At 38.2% G+C, this 13,735-nt stretch overlaps 1 protein-coding gene across 1 annotated transcript in view; it reads right to left on the reverse strand.

The window, feature by feature from the left end:
- Positions 1 to 13,735, reverse strand: part of DLG2 (discs large homolog 2) — a 1,585,094-nt gene that overhangs the window by 699,446 nt on the left and 871,913 nt on the right. The gene's annotated exons all lie outside the window — the stretch shown is intronic.

A 13,735-nucleotide genomic window follows, 5' to 3' on the forward strand; every position in this document is an offset into this window, starting at 1 on the left:
CAGAGTCGTGTGCAGGGCTACTGATCCATATAATAAAAGCCTAAGCGACTGTTATGGTGGAACGACCAGAATGACTGGTTGCTATGATGTGCACTAACCACCAGGGTGCAGACACTCAACTCAGGAGCTGCCCCCGGTGGTCAGTGCTCTCCCACGGGGGAGTGGTGCTCATCCAGAAGCCAGGCTCATGACTGGCGAGTGCAGCCTCTCTCGCCACTGCTAAGGAGCAGCGAGCGGGTGGGTGGTAAGCTTAAGCCAGCAGGTTGTTATCTCCTAAGGGGTCCCAGACTGCAAGAGGGCACAGGCCAGTCTGAGGTACACCCCCTTCCCCGAGTGCACACATTTTTGTGCACCGGGCCTCTAGTTCAATAATAAGAGTCATTTGATTATTTAAAATTTCCCAAGCAGTCAAAATGACTGCTTTTGGGCAATATAGGTATAACACATATATATATATACCGGAAATGAAGGAGGGGGAGGTAACTACAATTATAAATAAACGCATTTATATGTTGTATAAAAAGTCACAAAATTCTAAGAAATTCTGTCATTATATACATCATTGTTTTTCTAATTAAAATTAAAAAGCAGTCAAAATGACTTCCTTGGGCAATCTAGTGTTAAACATTTCCTATCTAGAACTGTTCCTTTGTATGAGAGGAAATGTTAGGAAGGGAGAACAAGAAGAGGTACTTTTTAACCACTAGTAATCTAGAATGTGCTCACAGCACTGTTGGGTCTGGAAGATGTTTCAAGAACTGCCTTGAAAAGATAGCACATGGGCTAGGTTGCAGAAGTAACAGAGTAAACAACAGTTTAGTTCAATTTCCCCTATTTTAAATTCTGATAACATTCATATCTATCCTACCCATTTTTTTTCAAATTTAATGTTCTATTTGGAATTATTTTCAATGAGAAAAAAATATAAAGAAATAAAAAATAAAAAAGGAGGTGTGAATGGGGACTCAAAAATTAGAGATTGAGCAAATACTATTAGCATTTGCTGGTGCCAAAGAATATAGTCTGCAGATGCATTTGTATGTTGTCACAGACTAGGCAATGCGCTCTTTGTTCTACAGCCAAGAGCCTACGGATTTCTGGGTCCAAAATGCCAGCCAGTTCCTAGCTCCACAGCAGTTCCAGCTTCCCAGAGTGGCAGTGTGTATGTTTCTTGGTTTCTCAGTTTTCCAACGGCTTTCTTACCCTCAGTTCTTCCACAAAGCAAAGGTCTTGCTTGCCAATTTACCTCCTACTGGGGCCCGGATAATGCTGCAACTGTGTGTTTCAGAGTAAGGAGGGAGGAATATTATCTGTTGCTGTGGGCTAGAGGAGAGAGATGAAAATAGTAAGAGAAGAATGAAAGGAAGAAGGCAGAAGGGGGTTGTTTCCTGGTGCATGGGGACTCTTCACAAGTTGGTGAACAAAATGATGGTCCCAGGTTGACTCTCCTCTGTTCTCTCAGACACTTTGTCCATTGGAATTGGAATTGCAAACTCAGACACACTGGAACCTTTGCTTGTTTTATAAAGGATTTCCTAAACCAACTGGAAAGGACATGATTATAATGTTTGCAACACTACATCTCCTAACCCTTCCTTATCTTCACTAACTCAACAAAAACATTTGTACATTATGCTTTTATGTTTTAGGATGAGCACCTCTTAGCCCTGAACTTGGAGTCAGCAGATGAGGCTTTTAGGGTTGGCTGGTCCCTTAACAGAATTGGGTTAGATCACTTAACTCTTTATTATTTCTAAGTTAATATACAACAACCAATAAGGACTGAATGATTCCTGACTTTAATACTAACCTAATTTTAAATATAATAAAAATAGTGATAGAAAGAGGTTAGGATCTGGGTCACCTGATTAGCTTTAAGACATATCTTCTCAGGTATATGATGATCTTAGCCAGTTAATGTAACCTCTCTGAAACTTTCTGTTTATGTATAAATGGAGATTATAAATTTTTATTTAATCAACCTCATGTGCTTCTTTGATAAGCAAATAAGGTCATATATAAAAACACTATGCAAGTGTCCATCAGCAGATGAGTGGATTAAAAAACTGGTACATCTACACAATGGAACACTATGCTGCTGTAAAAAGGGAGGAACTCCTACCATTTGCAAAAGTGTGGATGGAGCTGGAGAGCATTATGCTAAGCAAAATAAGCCAGTCAGAGAAAGATAAATATCACATGATCTCACTCATTTGTGGATTATAATGAACAGCATAAACTGATAAACAAAAACAGATCCAGAGACAGAGAAGCATCGATCAGATGCTCAAACCTCAGAGGGAAGGTAGGGGAGGGTGGGGGTAAGAGGAAGAGATAAGCCAAAGGACTTGTATGCATGCATATAAGCATAACCCATGGACACAGACACCAGGGGGGTGAGGGCATGAATGGGTTTGGGGTGGGGGGGCAATGAGGAGATAAGGACATATATGTAATACCTTATCAATAAAGAAAAAAACACTATGCAATTAAAGGATAACTTTAGAATGTTAAAATTTAGCAAAATTAATAATGGCAGCCCTTAATGGGCACTTTCTTTAGTTAGCCATTGTCCGAAGGGTCTAATTCACAGTAGCTTTTATGTTTTTAAATCTTTATTCTAAAAAGTATTAAATATATCCCCTTTCCAACTCCCCTCCCCCACCATTGACCTCTTCTAGCCTGCTCCCACCCCTACCCCAAGCCTTCCCAACCCTATTGTCTGTGTCCATGGGTTATGCATATATGCATAGAAGTTCTTTGGTTGATCTCCTCCCACCCACCCATCCTCCCCCACCTGTCTTCTGAGGTTTGACAATCTATTCCATGCTTCTATGTCTCTGGATCTGTTTTTTTCCAACAGTTTATTTTGTTCATTAGATTCCACATATGAGTGAGATCATGTGATACCTATTTTTCTCTGACTGGTATCTTTTTAAAACTGCAAAAACCCTAGAAAGAATTGTATAATATATAATGTTACAGAGGATGGAACTGAGAAGTTCAACAATTTGCCCAAGGTGGCAAGTTGTAGAGCAAGGATTCTGATCTATACTTTTCAGGTAATCAAAACTGAATCAGAGCAAAAGTGCACTAGATTGTGATTCTAATCTCACTAGATTATACTTTACTACCAAACCACTTCTGATCCCGGCCACTTCAACTCCTTGCATTCAATTTATTTTTATAAATAACATAAGGATATTAAAACCTGCCACGCTACCTGGCAAAGTTGCAATGACAAAGAATCTAGTTGACACTGTGTGAAGATCGTAACAAGATAGATTCATATCAGGAAGGCAGGTAGCAGTAGTGGTTATCTCAGCAGCAGCAGCAACAGTAAGAACATTTGTACAGCATTGTGTGTTTTTTTTTTTTATCTCTACACAAGATAAAAATTAGAAACTCCATTGTCCTTAGGCATCTTTCTGCTCAATGGAAACATCAAAATACAGCTTAAAAAGATATAGCATATCCAGTATTAGCTCATTAAAGATTTTGAGAGTTTGATGTGTGTGTGCGTTTTGATTTTGCTTTGCTACATGGAGGAAGACTGCCATTAAGAACTCTGAACAACTGTCTATTTTTACATTCTGTAATAAAAACATTTTGGGCCCTACTTTTGCAATTTCCGGAGTGGGTGAGAAAAAAATGGGAGTGGCAGAGAATGGGCTTTACTCTGTTGTACAGTAACATATATCTGTGCTAATACCCCATTTTGATGAGTCAACACAAACATTTTACAATGTGCAATACTGGGATGAAGAGAAGGCATCCTGCACCTGGCGTTAATTTTTCACGGACTCCAGATGCTTTTGCACAGGAATCACAAGACCGGCAGTCAAAGAAAATGCTGCATAAGAGAGAAAGATAAAAAGATAACGAGCTCTTGCCTTTTGTTCGAAAACAGAAGTGACAATTCCATTCCATTTTACCAGAAATCTGCAAATGCTCGTGCAGTTCCCGGCTGTTGCAATTATCCAGGTCGCTTCTGGTGTAGTTATTTTTCCCCCATTAGGTTGAACATCTCTGTAGATTGTGTCATCTTTATTCCTTTACTAATAGAAATTCCATTAATAGCCTAGTTCATATTCTTCAGAAGGAGATTGACTGAAAACTGGGGTATTACTAGACAGAAAAGCAAAGGGAGGCCAGGAGGAATGAAATAGAGAAATGAATCCAACATGATTGAGGATGATGAGTCGAGTAATATTTAGAATCCAGAAAGGACAAACACACTTGGAACACCATGAACTAGAACTGAATCTCATCACTGAACAAATTCTATTTAGAGCTGACCTAAGCTTACAATGGTTCAAAACTCGACATCTAGGGACTGGAGGCAGGATCTGTGGAAGTGATGCTGTTGCTGAGGAGACAGGTTTCAAGGATGTATTTGACACAGGAAGGACTGTTTCATCATTTTCTCATTTCTGCCTAAGTTCTCACATTTTAAATATTAAGCAGCCCGTACATATTTATTTAGAAAACATATTTAAGGTACTGTACTTGAGATGCAGAAAGTAGGAAGACAAAGGGCATCGTTTTGCCCTGTAAGGGCAAAGTACAATGTCATGTGCAAATAAGAGAACCCTCCTATAATACAAAGCAGAGGAATATCGCCTGAGAAATAGGGACAAAGGACCATGGTGGGTGTGAAGGCATTGGAATTAGGGCCAGACCCCACTGAACCTCTAAAATGATAATAATATTGGGACCATTTCCTATTGGCATTGGGACAGTTAAATAAGAATGTATAGATTCCAGTAGTATGTAAGTATGTTCCCTACTCTTTTTAAAGATACATTTTTATTTATTTCAGAGGAATGGAGAGAAGAAAAAGATAGAAACAGCAATGATGAGAGAGACTCATCGATTGGCTGCCTCCTGCAGGCCCCACACTGGGGATCGAGCCTGCAACCCAGGCATGTGCCCTGACCGGGAATCGAACAGTGACCTCCTGGTTCATAGGTCTATGGTCAATCACTGAGTCATGCTGGCTGGACAGGTTCCCTACTTTTACTCTTCTTCAGGAAGTGTTAATCAGTGTTGAAAGAATGAAGGAGAAGGCAAATCATCCAGTTATGAGGTGTGATGAAGTCTTGTGAAAGGGCTGAGAGTTAAGTCTTAAAGGATGAAGCTTTACCTTGAACCCCCAGTGGGCCCAGGCGATATGCTCACTTAAGGCACTTGACACCCTGTATCTGGTGTTGGAGTCATTTATGTGTTCATTTGAACATTCCTTGCGGCAGAATTCCAGGCAGGCTTCTTCAGGGGTTCTCCTGATTTAGTCACAGCATCTCTCCCAATGTGTGGCACGATCCATGACATTTACAGTAGACCAAATGCAAACATGACGACTAGCAGCACAAGGAAAATCAACTTTGTACATTACAGCAAGAGACAATAGGGTACCATTAGGCAAGGGGTAATGCAGTCTCTCTTTCAAAGGGTGTCACAAAAAAAGTGAAGTGCACCTTCAGATTCTATTCTGTGCCTAGTACCATGCCTGGGATGTAGCAGGGACTCAATAAAATGTGAGTGAAGTTAATGGAAACATAGCCCAGTCTCTATGAAAAGAACTACTAATTATAGGACTGTTCTTCTTCGCATAGTAACTCATGCAATAAAACACACAAAAAAATCTGATTTGCCTGATACTCAAAGATACTGTGTAGAAAAATGCTCTTATATCTCCAATGATGGGTCTAATTTACAGGACTTCATGAGAGCTGTTTTTTTTTTTTTTAACATTCTTTCACTCAATAAATATTTAAGAGCTTGTGTTGGTTGGCCTTTAGGCTAAGTATATGGGAAATTCTGTGTTGCTATCTTATATTCAGAGATACTTGGTCAAGTAGACCAACCTGCTTGAGATCGAAATTTGAGCTCCACTTCATCACTATAAGGCATGATATATTATGTAAAATCAAATATTGAGACTTTGAAGGACTTCATAGTTTGGCTTCCTTCTTTCTACAGACCACTTTGGGCAGCACACAATCCAGGCAGGAGCTGCTTTAAGTTTTCTCTCACCAAGTTGACATGTAGGCTGTATGGGGATTGTATCACAACTCAGATTTTAAGTCAGATTTATCAGTAGTCCATAGCACTGTAATGCTGAGAAACCATTTGTGATCTGTAGCTTATGGTGTGTGGGAGAAATCAGGGGTGGGCAAACTTTTTGACTCGAGGCCACAATGGGTTCTTAAACTGGACCGGAGGGCCGGAACAAAAGCATGGATGGAGTGTTTGTGTGAACTAATATAAATTCAAAGTAAACATCATTACATAAAAGGGTACGGTCTTTTTTTTCAATAGTTTTATTCATTTCAAACGGGCCGGATCCGGCCCGCAGGCCGTAGTTTGCCCACGGCTGGTCTAGATCATCAAGGGGGATCTGCATTCTAATGTTATGTTAGGAATCCACACAAGATTTACGTACTTGTGTAGTTTTCAGGTCAGTTTTCCTGAAATTAGCTACATCAATGTTTGTCTATGCTTTCTACACATAATTCATTTCCAAGTATTTTAAAAGAGAACTAGGTTTATTTTAAAGAAGGCAGTCGATTGAGTCAATATAATTTGTCATTTCCATATTATGCTTAAGACAGCATGGTAACAGTATGTACTTTTAGGACTTACTTGGATATCCTAAATAAGAGTATCAGGCAAAAATGCCATATACCCATGTACGTGTATGTGTGTGTAACTATGAGTATCTATGAAATAAATACATATCACTGGGTTAAAAGTACATAACAGACAGAATAAATGGGGACCATTTCTGAGATCTAAATTATAGATTCATTCAAATAAATGAACTGAGGCTCAATTTAGACAGGATTATCCTCAATTGATAATGATATTTTAACAGTGATTATGTTTTCTGAAATCAATCTTCATAGAATTATGATATCATGATATCTTTAATGCAAGACTTAGAAGCAATTTGAAAATATTAGAGAGATTGAAAAATTTTAATATTTTTTGAAAAAGATTTTAGAGCAGTCAAAATGAAGCAAATGTGAATAAAACTTGAATATGTCTTTGTGCACGTGTTCTGTAGGGGGAATTGGAAACAGACAATAAAATGGATGAAAGAGTAGCCCATGGATTATGGGAATTGAATCCAAGGCTATTTTTCCCATCAGGGTCTAATCCCTGCATTAACACATTTCTCCTCCCACCATCACCCCATGCAATGCACCAGTAGAGGTTTATTGTTTTCTCCAGATGGAACTAAATAGAAATAATTTTATGAGTTAGTATAGATAGAGCTAGTGATGAAAACTGCCATGTAACAATTGGAAATACTGGAGTTAAAGACTCTCATTAGTTGATTTCATTCATTCCTCACATGCTCACAAAGCATTCTTTGTGGTGCCAGGCACAGTGCTAGACACTAGGAATAGATGCATCCTACATTCAATAAATTCAAGATAGGAAAATAAGGAACAAACAAATATATGTTAGTTCCTTTCACTAACTTTCCTTTTCTCCTTCACTCCAAAAAAAGTTACTATATAACTAGAGAGACAAAGAAGAAAACATTTGCAATAAGTTTGTTAAGTGATAAATCAAAGGTATACACAAGGGACAGACAAGAGAGAAAATTAACTCTGCCTGGCCAGAGAAAGTTCTGTGAATGAGGAGATACTTGAGTTTCACAAGATGAATCATACTCTCCTTGATAAAATCAAGGAAGAAGAGTTTGAAAAATACAGGCGAAGCAAATTATACACATCAGAGTCCAGTTCAATGTAGAATCAATATAACTTAATCTGATTTATAGAGCTTTCCACCATTAATTTTTCAAAATCCTTTCAAAAATTTTCTGTTTAATAGCTTTAATAATCAAGATCAATGTACAAAGATCCAACTAGAAAATAGTATTCAATGAGAACTTTAAGTGTAGCACAGTCTTTGAACTATTTAGGTAATTCTAAGTTACAGACAAAAATATGTCATTTAACTTGTCACTTGAAAATAACTTCAACTTTAAAGATTTATTATAACTATTGTCAGAATCATATCTCTTCAATTTCTATGCCAGAAGTAATGTTTTTCTTGAGGGATTCCACATAATTTTTTTTATTACAGATTAATTTTTAATAGTTTCTCTTTCTCATACCTCTTAGATCATCTTAATCCTCTATAATAGACCTAATTGAAAAAGAAATATTCAAATATTCTTCTTCCAAGTCCCACTTACCTAATTTAAACCTATCAAATATACCCAGCTTGCTTCCTCTGGTTGGATAATTATAAGTACAAACATTATTTCTGCAATATAAAACATAACGACACTGACTTATTAATTCACTTTATGTATCCATACACTTATATCAGCCATTGTTACAAATCTCTAAGTAGTACCGCACTATTTAGGAATAATCACAGTTTTTAAGAGAGGGTTTATGGTGGATTTTACCTGGATAAGCAAAGAACTGAAATGTAAGAACTAACTTTTGGCTTCTTGATCTATCTGCAAAATAGTCAAGTCATTCTAAGTAGTTTTGAAGGAACCAACCAGGAAATGTACATGAAAGCTGTTTTAAATTTTATTATGAGAAATATCAATCTTATGCTCTTTTTAAAATACATATTACTATTAGAAACTACTATCTTCAGTGGAATGAATTTGCTTGACCACTTTTTACTATATTTCACTGATTAATGTTAGATCATATTAAGAATTCAGATTTCATACAGAATAATACAAAAATAAGACATATATTCAGCCGAAACAAGAACCACAGAAAAGATACCACATCTTTAAATGCAAAGACTACATGTCATTTATCTCTAGCTATAAAAGAAAAGAAAAAAAATTAAAAATCCCTAGAAAATGAAAAGAAAAAATTTCTTACCGGAATGAATGCATGTTGCATGGCTTGCTCACATTGTTTTAAGGAAGCAATAGTATCCCACAAAAGCTGGTAATTTTCAGCCCGGGAAGCACTTGGCCGTTGCATGGTGAAAGCTAGTAACACTCAAACTGAGCTCAAAGAACCCGATTGAAGACGGAAAAAACCCTGCAGATCTGTTACATAAACTTCTTAATTAGATCTGCTACACAAACTGCTATCTTAAGACTTAAAAAAAAAGTTAATCAGAACATTTCTTTTGGGGGCTAACTGGGCATGACTTGAACAGAGACAGATGTTTTCATTGGGAAGGATTTGTGTTCCCACACTTGTGAAAAGCAATCCCTTCAGCATTTCCCTGACTTTACATGGATCTGGCAAAACTGCACATACCATAAGTGTGTGGGGGGAGAGAAGTGGGAGGAAGAGAGATGTGAAAAAATATTTCCACCAGAAGATTTGGGTGGCAGGTCACAGAGGTAGCATTTGAGTAGCTTGTGCAAAGTAGGAAAATTGAAGGCAGTGCGTTACATGCACACATATAGGTACATATGCAGGTGTCTATGCTTGTCTGCTGTGTGAGAAACACAGTTATATACATGCATTCTTACAGTGTCATTGAGTGTGGCCAACTCTCCACTCAGTTTAGTTAAGACCTAGATGTGATACATTTTTCAGCTACAGAGTGTTACTCCTTTTATTAACGACAGAGTTTTTACCTAGGAGTATCTCTAAAGACTAACCCAGTGGTCGGCAAACTCATTAGTCAACAGAGCCAAATATCAACAGTACAACGATTGAAATTTCTTTTGAGAGCCAAATTTTTTACACTTAAACTATATAGGTAGGTACATTGTTATTATCTTAATAAGGGTACTCCTAAAGCTTAGGAAGAGCCACACTCAAGGGGCCAAAGAGCCGCATGTGGCTCGCAAGCCGCAGTTTGACGACCACTGGACTAGCTCATGAATATAAAATGCAGTCCATAATTTATCTTAAAAATTAAGAGTAATTAGAAGACCTTTCTGGTGTCTTATGTATTAGATAAGAGTAACTGTAGGGAGCGGCTATAGGGTTAAGCCTCAGACTGACCTGTGGGCAAAGCCACAAACAAGTCCCAGCTTAGAGGGCACAGCCCTCTTACCATAATTCGGCTTGACCTTATGATGCTCCCTAGATCTTATCTGGGTAGCTAGTGGGCTGTGGGAGATGCAGCAAGTGCTGCCAAAACAAGTGAAACTCACAAGCACAATGTAACTATGGTGACCACTACCTTGTTTACCTCTGGCTATAAAATAAAGGCTCAGCTTGCTGTCTGGATCTCTCTATCTGTGGCCTCAGCCATGCACAGGAAGAGTCCAGCTTATTCTCTCTGTCTTTTTTCTACATCCTTCGCCGCGCCCCTCTCAGGCTCACCAAACGCTTGCCTGAGCTGGCCCGTCACAAGTAACCTTATTTCTTGTTCTAGGTAGAATTTACACAAATAATACCGGGAGAATTGAGCATTTAAATATCTTGGGACCTAAGAGTGGTCTGAACATAATTAAAATGTGTTAATTAAAAAAAAAAGCCTTGCATATTTTAACAACAAAGACCTAGTAAACACAGTTAATACATTCTGCACAACAGAATATAGCATCATATTTTGAGTGTTCCTTCACCTAAATTAGAAGATCACAAAGTGAGGTGAGGTTCCACTACAAGGGGTGGGCAAACTTTTTGACTTGAGGGCCACAATGGGTTCTTAAACTGGACAGGAGGGCCGGAACAAAAGCATGGATGGAGTGTTTGTGTGAACTAATATAAATTCAAAGTAAACATCATTGCATAAAAGGGTACGGCCTTTTTTTTTTTTTTTAGTTTTATTCATTTCAAATGGGCCAGGCTGTAGTTTGCCCACAGCTGCTAGCCCCTACAATCTCTATGGAATTATTGGGGTAAGGATAATGTAATTTTATAAGATGCAGAGCACTTGGAAGTTCCAAAGGAATCTACACTCTCAGGGTCAGTCAAATAGCCAACAATGGAGATATTTATTTAAGCATTTCTAGAGGTAAGGGGTAAACTGAGAACAATACACAGTACAATGAATAAATTGTGCTTTTAATTGACCTAGAAAATCCAAGGAGTATAAAAGAAGGTACGCACTATAGAAAACAGTTTGATAACATAAATGAAGAAGTTTTGCTGTATTATTTTTAGAAGAGCTGTATGATTTGGGTTACCTAGTTTTTCTACCTCTGTACCCTGGTGATGGTGGATTCGTTCCTACTAATGACCTTTTGGTGTCAAAGTCTCAAAGGCTGGTACCAGCAAATTTTCCCTCTCATCACAATTACTTTCAACTTTGAATCTAAGAGTTGCAGGTAGAATTGATCTTTCAAAAGGTCTAACTGGGCTAATATATAAGGAGATTGTTTTTCCTTAATATTTCCTGAGTACACACCAGAAGGCTATTGCCATTAGACAGTTTGTTTTTCAGTATCACTTCAATGAATCTTTTCTTTTTCTCATTCATGGTGTTCTGTTCAGATCACACCCACAGTTCCTCCTCTGCCTTCATTCCTGCCCTTACACTTGCCCATCTGCCCCAGCCACATGCTTCTTTCTCATGCACTGTGAACCAGCCATTTCACAACTTCCAGAAAATATTCCTTCACTAGTAAATGTGCTGTGTTTCTCAGCACAACAGAAAAATAAAAAGTTGTTTTCTAAGTTATCTTCCACAATTCTAGCCAATCCTTTTTAAAAATTATTTGAGCAAATGTTCATCAGTACTCTAGACCTCAACCTCTGGGTCTTCTGTCATGTCTATATCTTCTTCTACCTCTTGTACATTAGGTCCTGTTAGTCTCATTTAAGCAGCATCTCCTAAAAGAAAGATCCTCCTTTCCTTATCCTTTGGGAAGGGAATAGAGAATCCAATCTCTGCATGTAGAAACTCTACATAAAAATTGCCTTTGAGCCTTGGCCTTCTCTCTCTCTCTCTCTCTCTCTCTCTCTCTCTCTCTCAAATATGAATAAAAACATATCATTATGTGAGGATGAAAACAAATTGCCCTTGTATGCATCCCTTTATTCATTGATCCCACAAACTATCAAGCATCTCCCATGTGCTATACTATTTGATCATACTAGGGGTAAATGGATATATCAGATGTTGATTCTGTCTTTAAGATGTTTAAGTCTAATTGAAGAGATAATACCTGGGCATCTATAATAATAAAAGCGTAATATGCTAATTAGACCGGACACCCAAATGACCTCTGGACGTCCTTCCGGATGAAGCTGCAGCAGCATGGGCCGAGGCAGAGGCAGTTAGGGGTGATCAGGCAGGCAGGCAGGTGAGCAGTTAGGGACAATCAGGCAGGTAGGCAGGTGGTTAGGGGTGATGATCCAGGCAGGTAGAGGGGTTAGGAGTGATCAGGCAGGCAGGCAGGTGAGCAGTTAGGAGCCAGTGGTCCCGGATTGCAAGACCCTATGGGATCGGGCCTAAACTGGCAGTCGGACATCCCCCTAGGGGTCCCGGATTGTGAGAGGGTGCAGGCTGGGCTGAGGGGACCCCCCCATCTGTGTACAAATTTCACACACCAGGCCTCTAGTCAATAATAAAAAGGCAAGTTAAGAAAGGGTAAGTTCCATAAAAGAGTTGGTATAGACTACTCACAAAACAATAAAAAAGAAAAAAAAATACCCCCATGGGAAAATTAGGGCAGTCTTATGGAAGATTTTGCAGTTGGTTAGAGCTTGAAGTGTGGGTAAAATTTGGACATGCATAGATAGGTAGGGGACATTCCTGAGGAAAGAAAGATAGACCATAGGCATGGAGTAGAAAAGTAGAGGTCATTACTGGTTGGTTTGGAAGAAACACAAGAGCAGGAAAGCTTGCTACTCAGGTTTATACAGGGGCCAAGACTATCCTTAAGTAAAATGTATCTGCCTATTCCTAGTGCTAACCAGAATTAGCTTTAACCAATTTGTAGAACATCGATGTGGCTATATGTGAAACTATTCTTAAAATAAACCTTATGAGGTGGAAAATTTCATATATGTACCCCTAATTTTTAAAATAGGTACACTTGATATGCTTTTGTAGGTTTTAGGTGGTTTAATCATTTAGGTCACATTGCTTAGTTAAATAATTATATAGTTTTTATTAAGTACATATGGTTGTACTCATGCTCAATCACTTTATAAGTTCTAAAATTTATTACCTTCACATTCAAGTGCAGTCCACAATGAATTTCATCTGACCAAATATTTAACTTAGTTCATTTTGGCTCAGTGTTTAACATACCATTCAATATGTATTTGTCCTGCCCACAAAGTAGATTGTTCTCCTTAGCACAACACCTGATATGTAATGGCTACTATTTTTCTATTAAACACTCAGTCACTAGGCTATATGTCTGTGATGTCTAAAAATTTCTCCATGCTCTAAATTAGATACAAGCCTCAGAATGTCTAAAGGTAGTACTGCCAGGCCCAGACACGTCTGCCTTTGAATGCGTTCTGCAGGATTTAAATATGAATTCCTTACAATTGTACTTCCAGTAGAAATGGAGTAACAGGGCTTAGATTGACACACCTATCTGAAACAAACAAAAAAACTGAACAAAACATGAATTTCAAAGAGCAGTAAACTTTGAGAGGCAGGAAATAAGGAAAGTCCCTATGATTGCCCCATTTTCCACCTTGAATGTCCAGGTATATTGCCAGGAGGGGAATCCAGCTGGACCACAGTGAACTTACTGAAATGAAGAGAGAGAGTTGGTTTCCTGGAGAAACCAATGCAACAAGGAGAAATAGAAAAATTCATAATTATAGTTATAGAAAAATAGGGAAAATAAGTGAAAGAATAGCTA

Source organism: Myotis davidii, unplaced genomic scaffold, assembly GCF_000327345.1.
Source record: "Myotis davidii unplaced genomic scaffold, ASM32734v1 scaffold499, whole genome shotgun sequence".
Classification (NCBI taxonomy): Eukaryota; Metazoa; Chordata; class Mammalia; order Chiroptera; family Vespertilionidae; genus Myotis; species Myotis davidii.